The sequence below is a fragment of the Callithrix jacchus genome, chromosome 20, assembly GCF_049354715.1.
Source record: "Callithrix jacchus isolate 240 chromosome 20, calJac240_pri, whole genome shotgun sequence".
In the NCBI taxonomy this organism is placed as follows: domain Eukaryota; kingdom Metazoa; phylum Chordata; class Mammalia; order Primates; family Cebidae; genus Callithrix; species Callithrix jacchus.
In genome coordinates, this window is record NC_133521.1 from 47,686,626 (window position 1) to 47,692,625 (window position 6,000).

A 6,000-nucleotide genomic window follows, 5' to 3' on the forward strand; every position below is an offset into this window, starting at 1 on the left:
GGGGGAGCGGGGAGAGGGGCGGGGCCGAGGGCGGGGCGGGGCCGGGGCGGGGCCGAGGGCGGGGCGGGGCCGAGGGCGGGGCCGGGCCGGGGCAGAGGGCGGGGACGGGCCGGGGAGGGGTGGGGCGGGGGCAGAGGGCGGGGCGGGGCCGGGCCGGGGGAGGGGTGGGGATGGGAGGGGTGGGGCCGGGGCGGGGTGGGGAGGGGTGCGGCCAGGGCGGGGCAGAGGGCGGGGCCGGGCCGGGGAGGGGTGGGGGCCGGGGCGGGGCAGAGGGCGGGGCGGGGCCGGGCCGGGGAGGGGTGGGGATAGGAGGGGTGGGGCCGGGGCGGGGCAGAGGGCGGGGCGGGGCCGGTCCGGGGAGGGGTGGGGATGGGAGGGGTGGGGCCGGGGCGGGCGGGGCCGGGCCGGGGAGGGGTGGGGATGGGAGGGGTGGGGCCGGGGCGGGATTGGGGGGCCGCGCCAGGTTTGGAGGCCCGCGGGTTTGTCCTGGAAGCCCGTTACAGGGCAAGTAAGGTTAGGATTAGCCGAGATAAAGGGGACTTGACCCGTCAGGTAAGCAGGTTTTAGTCACCTGCCGGGCTGCCCCGTAAGCGTCAGGGGAGGCAGCCCCGAGCTTACAAAACGAGGGGTGTGTGCGGGGTTAGAGGGGCGTAAGGGAGTTTCAGGACCGACAGAATCTATCAGCTCGTAACAGGTACAGAGGTCGTGTTTCAGCTTTCGACAGACACATTATTCTGTGACTTTAGTGGCGGCAGTTTTAAAAAAAAAAAACCAGGAAGTGTAAACAGGAAAGTTTGTTTTTCCGTGGCCGGCCCAGGCACCCAGGTGGCTGCATTCAGGCGGCGCTCATCGCGGCAGGTCTGGCAGCTCTGCGGTGGCGCCTGGATAGGAGCGCAGCTGCAGAGAATCGACGTTTTTTGGGAGGCTGGATTGCAGGGGTCGTTCCAGGAGCTGTCGGTGTTCTTGGAGCGGCTTCGTATCTTGTATTGCCCCATGGGTGAAAGCTTGTAACTCGGTCCTGTAAAAACTGGGTGAGGAGTGGTAAGAGGCAGGGACCAAATGCTAGAAGGAGGACAGGGTTCTGGCGGGGCCTACGAGGGACAGTAGCCAGGGCGCCCAGGAATTTCAGAACCACTGGAGGCAGGTGGAATGACCGTCTTAAGTTTTCGTGCTCGGTCACTGGGTTACTAACAGCATGCTGTACTAGCCCTGATTCACTGAGGTAGAATCAGCATTGTTCATTTAAAAATAGGCATAAACCTTTTTCAGCAGTGAGGCGGTCTAGACCCCTGCAGTTTTGCAGGGTAAATTGTGCTATAAAGAGTCTAGTTGGTTTTGGAGGTGAGTGATAGAGTCTGTTTCTTCTGGTGACGATTGGAAGTCTCCGGAGAGTGACTGGAAATATGATAACGAGGTTCTCAGGCTTCCAGTTCCTAACCCGACTCTGGTGGTGACTCCGAGGGCTCGTAATAAGGGAATGGACAGTATTGGTCTTTTTGGGCAGACATGTAATGTAGCAGGGACAGGGGGTTCTTGGTTTGGAGGACAAGCCTAATGTGGGGGGCAGGGTAGACTAGGGTGCAAGCACCTGTCCAGTGGGTGGAGACAGAGTGGGCTGTGGACCCACAGAGGAAGAAGATGCCTGCCGTGTTAACGCACACAGACGAGTGGATTGAGACTAGGTGTTGGAGTGCCTCGTTTCCTCATTTGGAGAGACTAGGATCAGCTTCAGCAACTCAGAGTGAGGAGGAGAGAGAGAACTCCTGTCTGGGGAAGGGATTTCCATGTCTGAGAGGCAGGAAGGGAGGTCATGTGGAGGAGCTGGGTAAAGAGGCCACTAGCTTCAGGGAAAACTGAATAATCACCCCAGATGAGGGATGGGAGATGGTTTTAGTTGAGCCCCAGGCGGAGGGAGGGATGGTGCCTGCATGTGTGTCTGTTGGAAGAGGTGACACTTGAGAATAGGACCTTGGATAGCAGAGTGAGGGAGTTTTGTGCACTTGGAATTGGCAGTGTATGTGAGAGAAGTTGGGTAGCTCTGTGAGCGAGGGCAGTGGGACGGTTCCCAGGGAGGGCGAGGGCTTTTTGGACAGTGTGTGAAAATCGAATGGGAATGTGGTCCCAGGCTGAGAATTTGGGGTGGCTGAGCAGGCATTAGAGGAAAGGGAAAAGCAGGTCCAGCACTGGGAAGGGAGCGTAGAGCTGGAGCGCAGTAACAAGGACTGAGTGAGATTGAGAGATTGTTCCAGCCTTGTAGAATAAGAAGGGACTCTGAGGGAGCAGAGGCCATCGGGCTATTAGAGTTAGGAACTTGAGGAAGACCTGGAGTCCGTGTCTGGGGAAGGAGTTGGTAGGGGCTGTATGGGGAGGTGAACTCTTCTAGAGGGTCTGTGAGGTGGCTGATAGCATCCCATGGGTAGTCTAATTTTCCTTGTGGATGAGTGAGGAATAGGTAAGTTAAGACCTTTTTTGTGTGGGAATGGGGAGAGAGGAGAGGGCTTCTAATACTTGTTATGCTATGGGGAGAGGCTGTTCCCCACCTCGAGGGCCTTGGCGCCGGGAGCAGGGGCAGAGGTGATACATGAATGAGTTACCCGTCATGGGTCTTTTTCCGGGACGGGCTAAATTCCTCTAAGGTGGAGTTTGGCTGGACTAAGGAGGGTGCTGGAGAATCGGCAGAGGATGGCAGTGGGCACTTCAGGAGCTCTTTTTAATCTGGAAAGATGGCGCCAAGAGGCATGTCCTGAGAGTTTAGCTGTGGTGGGGGTTGTGAGAAGCACTTGAAAGGGACCTTCCCACTTGCTGTTGAAGAGGTTTTAGAAAGACATGTTCTCCTGGTAGGAGGGTCCGGTTGCTGGGGCCTGCACGGGGCTTTGGGAGGGCCTGGTCTGCTTGTTTGTGGAGAAGAAGGTGGATGAGGGAAAGTTTTGGGAGGTATTCTCCTAGCTGAGAGTTAGAAGGGGGCCTGTTTTGTGAAAGGAAATGGTGTCCATCCATTAACTCAAATGGGCTGAGGAAGGAGGGTGCTTTTGGGCTGGCTCTGATGCGGGCTAGGGCTGTGGGCAGAAGGGAGGTCCAGGGTTTCTGGACTTCAGGAGTGAGTTTGGTTAACTGAGTTTTAAGGATCCCATCTGCCCTTTCAGCTTTTCCTGATGACTGGGGACGGTGTGGATATGGAGGCGCCACTGCACATTGAGGGACTGGGAGACCTTGCGGGTGATGCCGTCTGATTGTATGGAGTGTGGGAGACCAAATCTAGGGATGATTTCTGTTAAAAGAATTTGAGAGACTGTCTCTGAGGAGGTGAGAAACACTTGTAAGAGTAAGAAGAAACGTAGCCTGCTTGGCAGGAGGCTCATGGTAGGCTCTCTTTGCCGGGCTTCCCCCAGGAGTGTTCCTCTTAGCTGATGTGTAGGGTCCCTTGAGAGGAAGTGACAGAGCATAGGTGACGGTGGGAGGTTATGTCTTTCGGTGGGTAAGTAGGTGGAGGGAAGAGAGGTAAGGGCGAAGGAGGAGGTACAGTGGTGGGCACCGACATGGAAGGGCTGGCGAAGACATGTTAGGATTTCTTTGGTTTGTTCTCGGAGGAGGATGAGTTTTTGATCTTTGAGTTTCCAGTTCCCCTGGAGGGAGGCCCCTTTATTGCAGCATTGAAGCTTTTTCCGTGGGAGAACACTGGGGTTGGATGGTGGGGGTGATGAGGAGGAGGGGCGGGGCAGAAGAAAGGGAGGCTTCTTTTGCTGCCTCGCCAGCCTGTTTCCTTTTGAGATCTCCCCGATCCTGTTTGGTGTCCTCAACAGTGTGTAACTCCTGCCTTAGCTGGAGCTGTGCTGCCAGGAGGAGTTGGTGAATAACGGACCGTTAGCGATGGGGGTTCCTTTGTGGCATGTGAACGGGGGATGTGATGGGCATATTTGGGGTTGGTAAAAGTGTTGACTTGTTTGCCTTTGGAGAGGGTGAATGAAATGGCATACTGTGAGGCATTAGGAAATTTGAGAGCTGTAAGTTCTGCCTTTTGGGAGGAGGTCCCCGGGGTAGTGGTTTAGCATCAGTTACTGGGTGGAGGGAGACCGCTGCATTCCCAGCGATTTTTTTTTTTTTTTGAGACGGAGTTTCGCTCTTGTTACCCAGGCTGGAGTGCAATGGCGCGATCTTGGCTCACCGCAACCTCCGCCTCCTGGGTTCAGGCAATTCTCCTGCCTCAGCCTCCCGAGTAGCTGGGATTACAGGCATGCGCCACCATGCCCAGCTAATTTTTTGTATTTTTAGTAGAGACGGGGTTTCACCATGTTGACCAGGATGGTCTCGATCTCTTGACCTCGTGATCCACCCGCCTCGGCCTCCCAAAGTGCTGGGATTACAGGCGTGAGCCACCGCGCCCGGCCATACCCAGCGATTTTATGGGAGTCGGCTGACTTGGAAGAGGAGCCGTCTATGGATAACTGGTTGTCAGATCAGGGGAGGTATTGGGGAAAAGAGGCTGTAGGTGACATTTCAGTGCAGGAGTGGGTGGGAGAGGAGGCACACACTATAGCAGGAGGGAAACGGATATCACCGGGAGCCGGAGTGATGATCTGTGCAAAGCTCAGCTCCCCGCACAAAGGAAGGTTCTGCCTTTATATATGTTTATAAGTTAGATACGACACTTGGAAGAATCTTAGGTTTATAGCTTTAGAAATCACATATGAAAAGGGTTTTGGTTTATAGCTTTAGAAATCACATATGAAAGCATTCCAGTTTACAGTGTTAGGACTCACATGTGAAAAGGTTTTGGTTTGATTTTGTTTTAAGTAAAAACAGTGTCTTCCGGAGAGTTTCCCCAAGACCAAGTGTGTTGTTTTCGGGAAGGAGATTCAGGGGGCGGCAGCTGGCCTGCTCTGTCTTCTACTGAGATGCACAGTGGATGGCAGAGCGGGAGGAATCCCAGATGCCTGGGTCTCCTTCCTCAACACTGGGAGTACAGATGCAGCACTGAGGGGGGCACTTTTGGAGAGGCGGAGCTCAGGGTTTTAAGAAAGAGGGCATGCAGCCGTTGTATTTGAGGAGAACCTGTGCCCAGTGCTCGGGAGGACAGCGGATCTTGTAGGTTATGCGGGCCGTGGACTGCGGCGTCTTGACCGAATGTTAGTGTTTTGCTCTCTAAGACTAGGGCGTTGGCAGCTGCTAGGGCTCTGAGGCAGGTTGGCCACGCTGGGCGCTGTCTAGTTGTATAGATAGGTAAGCTGTCGTAGCAAAGGGTAGCCATTCATTCTCTCCACAGGCAAAGCCAGAGCAGGGGTGGTGGCAGCTTTAGGTCTGTGGAAGGTAGGGATTATGTTGTGTGAAGGATTTAGGGGCTCATCGAGAGGGCCTTTAGCTGCTTCATAGAGGGTCAAAATTGGGAATCTGTATTCTGAAGAGGCCTGCTATTCCTAGGAGAGAGGATTTCACCCTTAGAGGTGGGTGGGGCAGGTCATCTGTCAGTGCTGCTTGTGCTGGGATCATGGCTCAGGCCCCAGGGGAGAGCCGGGCTCCTAAGAACGTCCCTGTTGGAGTGGAGAGCTGTGCTTTGGAGGGGAAACCCTATATCCTTTACTAGAAGAAAGTTTAGAGGGGCAATAGTGTGAGTCTGAGAGTCCTCTAGGGCGGCGCTACAGAGGAGCTCATCTACCTAGTAAAGGACCGGCCAGGGGAGGGGTCTCGGGAGGTGAGGTCTGGGGCTACAGTTTGTCCAGAGAAACGGGGCTTATCTCCAAAGCCTTGGGGAGGGCTGTCCAAGGAAGTTGTCGTGACTGGAGGGTTTCAGGGTCAGTCCAAGGGAAAGCAAAGAGATTCTGGGAGTCAGGGTGAAGAGGAATGGTGGAAGAGGCATGTTTCAGATCTGTCACAGTGTAACGGGTCATGCCTGGCGGGACGAGGGAAAGCAGCTTATAGGGGTTAGGAACTAGCAGATGCCTGGGAGGGACCGCCTGACTGACATCCTGCAGATTTTGGACTAGATGATGTGAGCGGTAGGCCTAT